At 37.9% G+C, this 12,860-nt stretch overlaps 1 long non-coding RNA gene across 1 annotated transcript in view; it reads left to right on the forward strand.

Annotated features, from left to right (window-relative positions):
• Window positions 1–12,860, forward strand: part of LOC309658265 — a 28,481-nt gene that overhangs the window by 1,669 nt on the left and 13,952 nt on the right. The window lies entirely within an intron of this gene.

The following is a 12,860-nucleotide window of genomic DNA, read 5'->3' on the forward strand; positions in this document are numbered from 1 at the left end:
TGCATAACTTGCTTAAGATTCACAGTTACAAATGCAATTCCACATACTGAGATGAGGTCCACATACCATGTGCTAAATGCCAAGGGTCAGGAAAAAAAATGCATCTGTTATTTTCAGTTTATATAATAAGAGATTTGATTTTGCCTCCTCGTACAGAGTAATGGATTCCTCAAGCATAGCAAAGGAACTTAGATGCTGGGAATACCGTTCCTAATATTACTGCTATAATATTACTTCTAATAATAATAATGTTTCTAATTGTATAATTCATAATATTATAGCTGTTCAAAACTGGGATAGACTGCTGTAGTAAACTGGCCATCATTCCTTCACTGTTCTAGTGGAAAAGAGAGCACTGGTTATCAAAAATGGTGTAGAAGGGAGTGGTTGCATTGCACTGAAAGCTGTGTGTATTTGACATGCACTTATTCAATGATTATTGAATGAATGGTTTTTTTGGTACCACAGGTGAATAGTCTCTGTCATCAAGGAACTTAGAATTTAGTGGAAGGGGCATTTACCAAACAATAAACCGTTACTCAGAGTATGACTTAGACTTTCTTGTTCCTTCATAATATTAAGGAAAGCTCTAAGCTAGGGGCCAAAGAAGAACAAGCCCAGGACCCTGAGACACAGAGTTTGCAAATAAGAACTGGATTAATTTACAAAGTTCCATGATTCATAGGATGGACCAGGAGATGAAGTTTTGGAAGTTGATACTCAAGGTTGTGGTAATTAAAACATGGAGAATGGCTGAGGTCAAGAAAGAGGCTTAGAGAGAGAGAAGAGAGGGCGGTGTGCAGGACTTTGGTCAATGTCCTAATCTTTGGAACAGTAGGAGAATAAGGATCCAACAAAATAAACAGACAAGCCATTTGAGAAGAGGTCAGGAAATTGAATTGTCACAGCTCCTTCTGTGATGATTTGATACCAAAATGAATAATTGTACCAGGTGGTGGGTTTGACTATTTAGTAGTAATAATGACCATGCCAGCCTAGTCTGCAGTCTCTCCTGGGTCTGCTATGTATAGCAGCAGTTTCAACTCTTCATGAGCCCTACTGCTATATTCCTTTTCCCCCTGAATAGGTGCAGTCCTCATTCAGAGCAAAGGTGCATCATCCCAATACTGTGGACATTTATTGGTTAACTTTTCAGCATCAGTTCCCTCCTGCTTTTCCTTCCCAAAGCATTCTGATTATTCTTTGGGTAAGTCACCTTTCCCTCCATTTTCAGCCATGTGGATTGTTTAAAATTGATCCTACCCTTCAACTCTAGAGTCACTCCAGTTGTAGTAATTGGTTCAGGGATGTGCATGTGACTAAATCCAAGTGGGTGAAATAAAATGAAATATTCACTGGGACTGCTGGAAAAATGGATTTTGTTAACCCCTTCTGTACTTAGACTTTGCAGCCCAGAGCTGCCAGCTGCCATCTTAGATCCATGAAGCTTAAGTCAGCTTGAAATAGAATCAAAAGCAGGCTGATAAATAGGAAAAAAGAGTCTTGGCCATGCTATTTGGGCCCTACATCAAGCTCCTCTTGAAGCTAAAGATATCCCTGAACTGTTTAGTTTTTGCTCAAATGTCAATAGCTTCAATTTGAGTTTTCTGTTACTTGAAATGTAAATAATTTGAACCAATACACTCAATAATACTTATGTCTGAGCTTGAATGGACCAATTAACCTGTCAACTTCCCATCCTACATTTAGGAGTTTATGAGGCTAAAACTGAAAGTTGTTAACTTCCAGGGATAAAATCTAGTGATGACTCCTCTGAGAAAAATGTCTTGGTTGAACCAAAGGGAAGGTTTACCCTAAACGAAGGGGCCTAGTCTATAGTGGAGGAAAATAAGGATCCAAACAGCTTGTTTGCCTTTCTTGCCTTTCTTGGCACCACTTCACATTACCATTACATCCCTGTTAAACTTACTTCTTCAGATGATTTTAGCACCTAAGCCAGTTAGAATTAAGATGCAGTGTTTATACCAGTTATGGTTTTTACTTGCCAAGAATAGTACCCACTCTAGTTAGTTCAAGATATATATGTACATAAAAAATTCTAGAGTCCTGATTTTTGCAACTATTCACAAAACTGTAGTTACTACTTATGACTTCCTGTCTTCCAGTATCCATTACATATTCCTTTTATTTTATGACAGTACCTCAACTAGTTGGGGCCCTTTATCCAGTACTGTGACCCTGGATAAATCTACACTGCTGAATAAAACATATTCACTAGTTATGATATATATATATATTACTCACTATGCTGTTGGCCCATATTTATTTGGTCTGACTCGAAGTGGGATGGGATAAAATTTAGGATCCTGTTCTTTCTCTGAGAGCTTGGAACTGTCACACTACTTTTCTGTATGGAAAGAAGTGGTGACTGCCTCAGTGTTGTAATGCTTAGTTTCATGCATTTTATTCTTAGGAAAAACAACTTGGGAATGCACACAAAATACATTGAACACCCCGGTTCAGTAATACTCGCCTATGAGCTACCTCCTACCTATTGCCACTAGGTGACAGTCTTTGCAAATATTTTATCTGACATGACCATCTTTCTGTTACAGACATTAAATTCTGTTGGTAGATATGGTTACCATTCTAGTTTCAGGCAGAAGATAAGCCAAATGCACATATTTATTAGCACCTATACTCTCAGTCTTTTGAGATCATAGTTATTCCTCATCTGGATCATTCTTCTCCTCCTACTTAGTTTACTCCATGCTATAGAGTGAATTGTGTCCCCTACAAATTCATATGTTGAAGTCCTAACCCTCAGTATGACTGTATTTGGAGATAGGGTCCTTAGGAGGTAATTATGATTAAATGAGGTCATAGGGGTGGGGCCCTAATCCCATAGAATTGGTGGCCTCTTATGAGGAGAGGAAGAGAAAGAGATGTCTCTTTCACTCTCTTTGTACCACAGAAAAAGGGCCATGTGAGAGAAGCATCTGCAGGCCAAGAAGAGAGCCCTCACTGGGAAATGAGTGGGCCAGCACCTTGATCTTGGACTTCCTAGCCTCCAGAAAAATAAATTCTCTGTTGTTTAAGTATTTCATTATTGCAACCCAAGCAGACTAATAAACACCATCTTATCCTTTTCACTAGAGAAGCCCTATGACTAATAGTTAAGAATACAATACATGTTCTAGACTCAGCATCTGGGTTCAATTGCAGGCTCTGTTACTTCCTCTGGTTGCCTTTAACAAACTACTTAGCCTCTCTAAGCCTCAGTTTCCTGGAGTACAAAATGGGATAATCAAAGTATCTAATTCAGTAGTTTGTTGTATGGTTTAAGTGAGCTAATGCTTTTTAAACCTTTAGCATAATGTCAGTAAATAGTAGCAGTTATTATTAAGAGCATTGTCTCAGCTCAAATGTCATTCCCTCTGGGACCCCTTTTCTGAATCCTTAGCCTAGGGCATGTCCTCTGTGTACAGTTCATATCAACTTGTGCTTATCCTTTGGAACAATTATAATAGTTTGTGGTAATTTGTGTAATTTATGTCTGCTTCCCTCACTAAAACTTAAGCTCTTTGAGGATGGAAAAGACCAATGTATGTTTTGCTCACTGTGGTTTCTCCCAGCAAGTGCTTGGGACATGCTAGATGCTAAAGTCAAGTTTGACGAATGAATGAAAAATGCAATTCATTGATTTATATGGGGAATCTATAAACTCTCTTTGAAACATCAAAGTCAAGTAACTTGTGAAAAACAATGCTATTCTTAATCCTCAATGAAAAATGCTAAAAATTTATTAATCAGTTTACATGAAACAAATTACATGTCACAGAGACAGTACACTGAATTAATAGTTTAGGGTACTTGATACCCTCTGAGATTTTTATTGCTTCATTCACCTGTGATGATTTGTATCCCTCATTTTGAACCAATATTTCTTCATTCAGAATTTATGTATTGATATAATTTCTGTAATTCAAGCATTTTAAATTGTACCAGGGAACTTGGTATATAAAATAACCTTATTGGAGAGGCCTGCAAAGCAAAGACTCCTCGGCTAAAGTAAATGTTCACTTTTGTGTAAATACAGACTTTCATGTAGTAAGTTCTCTTAAAGGAAGAGCCACCCTCGATGAACTTAAAGTTTTAAAACTCATGTTTTCCTAATATTTTGTTATGTCTTGGACAGGTTTATCTATTTCCTGCAAAACAAATCTGGCACATGTCGTCCTATTAATTTTCCAAAAATAGAAAATATTAAAAAGAGTGGACATTTCCAGTAATCCTTAAAGTCCTTTGATTATGTAATAATCAGCTATGTAAGAACACTCAAAAGCACAGTAATAAGAAATGTTAGTTATGTGTATTTAAAAGATAATCTTATGTTTTCAAAGTTCTCTCAAAATATGAGACATGAGAAAGTGTTTTGCAGGCTTTATATACCTTATGCAGACGGTAAAAGCTCCCTTTTTTCCTATCATGGTGATAAAACTTTGGGCAGCCCTGATATTAGATGTGATCCTTTCTTTGTATTAATCATTGTGTTACCATTTACTTGCCTCTTGTTATCAGGCAGGATGCGCAGACTCTGGCTTCATCACAAGTGAACCCCATCTACTCCCCCATGATGCACTGCATGCTGGCAGTATTTGGCTACTTTTGATAAATTGGTTAGTCTTGTGAAATACTTCCCCTAAGTTCGAGTTCTGGAACTCATCAGGTGTCCTCTCTGACAGTCATGTCTTCCCTTGGCTCTCAGATTACCCCACCAGCTGGGGTAAGGCCCATATCCTCCCACAAAGCATGCTTCTTTGGAATTCAGGTCTGTTGGCTTTTGGCACTAAAAAGCAATGCTCTTGCACTTTCTGTCAGATCAGGGCTGAATAATCTCTTGGGGGTGAGTAACCTTTTAAATGTTGGAAGACTAACAGTTTCAGGGATCAGTGTGAGCTTAGCAATTTGTAAGAAAGATCAGAGGAATACATGTCCCTTTTGACCATATTTGAATATAGCAAGACCCAGATTACTTTTTTTCCTTTTTGCAAATTAGTCTGGAGGTTGGCATCACACTCTTCCCTCCACGCCAATCCATCAGTTTGTGCATAGAGCAAATCTTTATGTACAGAAGAAGTATGGCTTCTTAATCACACTGGCACTTAATCATTATTATTATATATGACTGAAGCCAGGGAGTTACGAAAGGATCCTGGGCGACTGTCCTCCTTCCACCTATAAAACTCCTGGCAAAGGGATTAATAGGCATCCTATAAACAGGCAGAGTTAAGCTCTTGAAAACAGCGTACTATTCGTAGGGTTTAAATCTCCCAGCCAACATGGGAAAAATAGGTTGAAAAAGTAACATCTAATTTATTCTTAAATATGATTGGAAGGTTTGATTTCATTCCTACTCCCACAAAAGTAATTAGTACTGCTTCCATCCTAAGATATAGAGGTATATAAGTTTCAAAGAGTGGTCTCCAAACTTTGTTGTACATTAAAACAACTGAGAAGCTTTTATAACTCCTGATGCCTAGTCTGTACCCAACACTAATGGAATTGAAATGCCTAGGAGTGACTGTTGGGCATCAGTGGTTTTTAAAGATCCCCAGGGAGAATGCAATATGCAGTAAAGTTTGGGAACCTGGGTTAAAACAGTCACACTCTCTGCCACACTTCAGCTTTTCTCCATTGCTTCTTTAGCTCAGTCGTTCTCAATCTGACTCTCATTAGAATCACAAGACATCTTAAAATATTCCACTCTGATCCATTTGGTCTGGGGCAGGGTGTAAACATGAGAAATGTTTAGCTGTTCCCCCAGTGACTAACGTACAGCCATGGTGGAGAACCACTGGGCTAGCTGATCATATAAAAAGGTAGGATAAGGTGGGTCCTTTAGCCTTTTTCTTGCAGTTAAGAGCTTTCTACATTTTAAAATTGCTATTCACTAGCTTTGTTGAATGAATATTCTTCTTCAATTCACCAGGCTCTAAAGTCCAACCATTTTCCTGAATCCGTTGGTAGTAGATTACCCGATAAAATACAGGATAGACAGTTAAATTTTATTTCAGCTAAACAGTGAATAATTTTTTAGTACAAGTATGTTCATGTGGTATTTGGGATGTATAATAAAAAAGATTTACTGTCTCCTGAAATTCTAATTTAACTGGTGTCCTGTATTTTTATTTGCTACATCTAGCAGTGTTAATTGGTGGGAGAGCATGGCTAATTCTTGGAAAAATTAGCAGCTGAATTTGGGGAGAGTTCCATCATTTTAATCTTCAGGGTTTATGGCCACCCTTCTAGTTGCAGAAGTGGTAGATAAAAAGGCATGAGCAATTTGGGAATTAAAAACTATTTAAGATCCCCCACTGAGCCAGGAAGACCCACATTTCCCTTTTACTTAGAGTGTCGTTGGGTAATCAGCGGGGGAGGAGTATAGGAGAGGTGGGGTGTTATTGTGCAAGAAGATAGAATATAGCAAGAGGTGAGGACCTGAATATTGAGTATATGCTTTGGTTGAAGGAACCTAGTTCTTCACTCTCAAAAGGATTGCTATTTTGAGCCTTTTCTATGACTTTCAAGTACTTCAGACTTGCTTTTTTTCTTTCTCTTTTACTTTTTCTTTTTTTTTGCATCTTATTTCTTTTTAATCTACCTGAATATCAGATGCTTGCTGCCTTGGCTGGAGTTGAGATAGTTTCCTGGTGAAACTCTTCTCTTAGCTTACTGAGTCTGAACTGATGGAAAGTTCAGAAGTCCCTGGCAGTCTTGCAAGAACCCCGTAATCTCAAGAGGCTTCCCAAGCAGTCTGGATGCCTTTCAGCGTCATCCTCTAGGACCGTTCACCACTAGCTGATTTCTGAAATTTCCTCCCTCCCCACCATCCCCAAGTAGGCCTTGAACTGTAAATAAAAGTCATGGGTGGGTGTATTTCTTGGCCAATAGCAGACTCTGTACAAAGTGAGGAGTGAGATTTCATGAGAATTCCCAGAAAGCAGGTGTTATAACGACTTTACCAAATTTGAGCCTGACATTTTGATGAACAACTCTTGAGCACGCCTCATAATTTCCTCTGTGGAGGAGATAGGCCAACAAGTAATATGTCAAATCCTCCTTTGCCGGTCCAAGCTTACTAATGGCAGGAGGTGAAACAGGTGAAGCACATTAACTTTTAACCTGTTAACAATGATTTTTTTCACTAAGTATTAGATGTTTAAAAGGGAAATGCACGCTGGCCGAAAGGAGACAAAAGACAAAGGGTGATAGAAAGGGGCTGAAAGCTGGCCTGCATCATGGAAATATATTTGCAAGCCAGCTGGGCCCACTTTGCGCAGATGTTTTATAGGAATGAGAGGGAGGGGCAAGTGTTCTAATGTTAGCCACATCAGCAAAGCAGTGGAATATTTCTTTGCATAATGCTCCTTTCTTGTGGTTGGAGGTAAGGGAAGGGGTGGGGCTCGGAGGATTTGGGATAATTTTATTGTTCAAATTGAATTCAAGTAAATTGCATACACTGATGATAAGACTTTTTCCCAAGTTCATGTAAAAGGGATTAATTTACATTTTAGGATACTAACTCTGTTAGACTAAAAAGCTGAAAACCAAAGAGCTGTATGTCCAATCATCATCAGCTAGTTTATTCATAAGTGAGGAAACACATAGCTGTTTGGAGGAAATACTTCCAAAATGGATCTCCTTGGATTTAAATGTTGAGCATCTTTTAGGACAATACAGATGAAGCTCTCTCTTCCCCAGATGGTTGGCTTGGTCTTCCACTTTTTGCCTGAATGCTTCAGTAGTATGTCTATGCAGCATACATTCCAGAATATGGAGGGAGTCAATTTTTCTATACAAGCAGGAGGTTTGCAAATTGGTGGCCCACAGTTGTACTGTTTGGCCCACACAGTTCAGGGGAAAAAAACCCAAAAAACAAAAAGGAACTTTGAGCCAAAATTAGAAATTTGGAAATTTACACACACACACACACACACACACATCTGGATTGCTAGCTTTTCTTGAAAAATCAGAAGATATGGCTATACTATGCTCACATTCCTCCTGCCAACAATCTGGTGGATCTTTGTCTTTTTCTGAGCACGCGTTTTCCAGTTCTCCACAGCCCCTGTCACTGTATCATTGGGTTTATTCATTCAGTGAAATGGGACAGATATAAGGAGACATTTATATTACCTGTTTGTATGGTCCCTATATGCATTTGAGTTTGCCATCCATGATATGAGGCAAGACTAGATTATACCGTTGCTCCAGTGTCCTCCAAGCTTATTCTGTGATTCTTCTCTTTTCTACAAATGGAGTTCTTAATATTGTTACAGATTAACTGATACTTTGCTTGAGGAAAGAACTTGACTGTACTGCAGTTTTTGTTTTTGTTTTTTAACATCTTTATTGGAGTATAATTGCTTTACATTGTTCTGTTAGATTCTGCTGTATAACAAAGTGATTTATCTATATGTATACATATATCCCCATATCCCTCCCTCTTGAGTCTCCCTCCCATCCTCCCTATGCCACCCCTCTAGGTGGTCACAAAGCACTGAGCTGATCTCCCTGTGCTATGCAGCTGCTTCCCACTAGCTATCTACTTTACATTTGGTAGTGTATGTATGTCAGTGACACTCACTTCTTCCCAGCTTATCCTTCCCTCTCCCAGTGTCCTCAAGTCCATTCTCTACGTCTGTGTATTTATTCCTGTCCTGCCCCTAGGTTCTTCAGAACCATTTTCTTTTTTAGATTCCTTATATATGTGTTAGCATACGGTATTTGTTTTTCTCTTTCTGACTTACTTCATTCTGTATGGCAGACTCTAGGTCCATCCACCTCACTACAAATAACTCACTTTCGTTTCTTTTTATGGCTGAGTAATAGTCCATTGTATATATGTGCCACATCTTCTTTATCCGTTCATCTGTTGATGGACACTTAGGTTGCTTCCATGTCCTGGCTATTGTAAATAGAGCTGCAATGAACATTGTGGTACATGACTCTTTTTGAATTATGGTTTTCTCAGGGTATATGCCCAGTAGTGGGATTGCTGGGTCATATGGTAGTTCTATTTTTAGTTTTTTAAGAAACCTCCATACTGTTCTCCATAGTGGCTGTATCAGTTTACATTCCCACCAACAGTGCAAGAGGGTTCCCTTTTCTGCACACTCTCCAGCATTTATTGTCTGTAGACCTTTTGATGATGGCCATTCTGACCGGTGTGAGGTGATACCTCACTGTAGTTTTGATTTGCATTTCTCTAATGATAAGTGATGTTGAGCATCCTTTCATGTGTTTCTTGGCAATCTGTATATCTTCTTTGGAGAAATGTCTATTTAGGTCTTCTGCCCATTTTTGGATTGGGTTGTTTGTTTTTCTGATACTGAGCTGCATGGCCTGCTTGTATATTTTGGAGATTAATCCTTTGTCCATTGTTTCATTTGCAAATATTTTCTCCCATTCTGAGGGTTGTCTTTTCGTCTTGTTTATGGTTTCCTTTGTTGTGCAAGAGCTTTTAAGTTTCATTAGGTCCCATTTGTTTATTTTTGTTTTTATTTCCATTTCTCTAAGAGGTGCATCAAAAAGGATCTTGCTGTGATTTATGTCATAGAGTGTTCTGCCTGTTTTCCTCTAAGAGTTTGATAGTGTCTGGCCTTACATTTAGGTCTATAATCCATTTTGAGTTTATTTTTGTGTATGGTGTTAGGGAGTGTTCTAATTTCATTCTTTTCCATGTAGCTGTCCAGTTTTCCTAGTACCACTTACTGAACAGGCTATCTTTTCTCCATTGTATATTCTTGCCTCCTTTATCAAAGATAAGGTGACCATATGTGCGTGAGTTTATCTCTGGGCTTTCTCTCCTGTTCCATTGATCTATATTTCTGTTTTTGTGCCAGTAACATACTGTCTTGATTACTGTAGCTTTGTAGTATAGTCTGAAGTCCAGGAGCCTGATTCCTCCAGCTCCTTTTTTCTTTCTCAAGATTGCTTTGGCTATTTGGGGTCTTTTGTGTTTCCATACAAATTGTGAAATTTTTTTTTCTAGTTCTGTGAAAAATGCCATTGGTAGTTTGATAGGGGTTGCATTGAATCTGTAGATTGCTTTGGGTAGTATAGTCATTTTCACAATGTTGATTCTTCCAATCCAAGAACATGCTATATCTCTCCATCTGTTTGTATCATCTTTAATTTCTTTCATCAGTGTCTTATAGTTTTCTGCAAACAGGTCTTTTGTCTCCTTAGGTAGGTTTATTCCTAGGTATTTTATTCTTTTTGTTGCAGTGGTGAATGGGAGTGTTTCCTTAATTTCTCTTTCAGATTTTTCATCATTATTGTATAGGAATGCAAGAGATTTCTGTGCATTCATTTTGTATCCTGCTACTTTAGCAAATTCATTGATTAGCTCTAGTAGTTCTGTGGTAGCATCTTTAGGATTCTCTATGTATAGTATCATGTCATCTGCAAACAGTGGCAGTTTTACTTCTTCTTTTCCGATTTGGATTCCTTTTATTTCTTTTTCATCTCTGATTGCTGTGGCTAAAACTTCCAAAACTATGTTGAATAATAGTGGTGAGAGTGGGCAACCTTGTCTTGTTCCTGATCTTAGTGGAAATGGTTTCAGTTTTTCACCATTGAGAATGATGTTGGCTGTGGGATTGTCATATATGGCCTTTATTATGTTGAAGTAAGTTCCCTCTGTGCCTACTTTCTGGAGAGTTTTTATCATAAATGGATGTTGAATTTTGTTGAAAGCTTTTTCTGCATCTATTGAGATGATCATATGTGTTTTATCCTTCAATTTGTTAGTATGATGTATCACATTGATTGATTTGTGTATATTGAAGAATCCTTGCATTCCTGGGATAAACCCCACTTGATCATGGTGTATGATCCGTTTAATGTGCTGCTGGATTCTGTTTGCTAGTATTTTGTTGAGGAATTTCGCAACTATGTTCATCAGTGATATTGGCCTGTAGTTTTCTTTTTTTGTGACATCTTTGTCTGGTTTTGGTATCAGGGTGATGGTGGCCTCGTAGAATGAGTTTGGGAGTGTTCCTCCCTCTGCCATATTTTGGAAGAGTTTGAGAGGGATAGGTGTTACCTCTTCTCTAAATGTTTGATAGAATTCGCCTGTGAAGCCAGCTGGTTCTGAGCTCTTGTTTGTAGGAAGATTTTGAACACAGTTTCAATTTCAGTGCTTGTGATAGACTGTTTATATTTTCTATTTCTTCCTGGTTCAGTCTCGGAAGGTTGTGCATTTCTACGAATTTGTCCATTTCTTCCAGGTTATGCATTTTATTGGCATATATTGCTTGTAGTAGTCTCTCATGATCCTTTGTATTTCTGCAGTGTCAGTTGTTACTTCTCCTTTTTCATTTCTAATTCTGTTGATTTGAGTCTTCTCCCTTTTGTTCTTGATGAGTCCAGCTAATGGTCTATCAATTTTGTTTATCTTCTCAAAGAACCAGCTTTTAGTTTCATTGATCTTTGCTATCGTTTCCTTCATTTCTTTTTCATTTATTTCTGATCTCATCTTTATGATTTCTTTCCTTCTGCTAACTTCGGGGTTTTTTTGTTCTTCTTTCTCTAATTGCTTTAGGTGTAAGGTTAGGTTGTTTATTTGAGATTTTTCTTGTTTGTTGAGGTAGGATTATATTGCTATAAACTTCCCTCTTAGAACTGCTTTTGCTGCAACCCATAGGTTTTGGGCTGTTGTGTTTTCATTGTCAGTTGTTTCTAGGTATTTTTTGATTTCCTCTTTGATTTCTTCAGTTATCTTTTGGTTATTTCATAGTGTATTGTTTAGCCTCCAAGTGTTTGTATTTTTCACAGTTTTTTTCCTGTAACTGAGATCTAGTCTTATAACGCTGTGGTCAGAAATGATACTTGACACGATTTCAGTGTTCTTAAATTTACCAAAGCTTGATTTGTGACCCAAGATGTGATCTATCCTGTAGAGTGTTCCATGAGCATTTGAAGAGAAAGTGTATTCTGCTGTTTTTGGATGAAATGTCCTATAAATATCAATTAAATTCATCTTGTTTAATGTGTTATTTAAAGCTTGTGTTGCCTTATTTATTTTCATTTTGGCTGATCTGTCCATTGGTGAAAGTGGGGTGTTAAAGTTCCCTACTATGATTGTGTTACTGTCGATTTCCTCTTTTATGGCTGTTTGCATTTGCCTTATGTATTGAGGTGCTCCTATGTTGAGTGCATAAACATTTACAATTGTTATATCTTCTTCTTGGATTGATCCCTTGATCATTATGTAGTGTCCTTCTTTGTTCTTGTAATAGTGTTTATTTTAAAGTCTATTTTGTCTGATATGAGAATTGCTACTCCAGCTTTCTTTTGACTTCCATTTGCATGGAATATCTTTCTCCATCTCCTCACGTTCAGTCTCTAGGTCTGAGACTTTCAGTGTCTGAGTGTCTGAGACTTTCAGTCTCTCACTTTCAGTGTCCCTAGGTCTGAAGTGGGTCTCTTGTAGACAGCATATACATGGGTCTTGTTTTGTATCCATTCAGCCAGTCTATGTCTTTTGGTTGGAGCATTTAATCCATTTACATTTAAGGTAATTATCGATATGTATGTTCCTAGTACCATTTTCTTAATTGTTTTGGGTTTGTTATTGTAGGTCTTTTCCTTCTCTTGTGTTTCCTGCCTAGAGAAGTTCCTTTGGCATTTGTTGTAAAGCTGGTTTGTTGGTGCTGAATTATCTTAACTTTTGCTTGTCTGTAAAGGTTTTACTTTCTCTATCAAATCTGAATGAGTTCCTTGCTGGGTAGAGTCTTCTTGGTTGTAGGTTTTTCCCTTTCATCACTTTAAATATGTCCTGCCACTCCCTTCTGGCTTGCAGAGTTTCTGCTGAAAGATCAGCTGTTAAC

This window comes from Balaenoptera physalus, assembly GCF_965194825.1.
Source record: "Balaenoptera physalus genome assembly, chromosome: 3".
Taxonomy (NCBI): domain Eukaryota; kingdom Metazoa; phylum Chordata; class Mammalia; order Artiodactyla; family Balaenopteridae; genus Balaenoptera; species Balaenoptera physalus.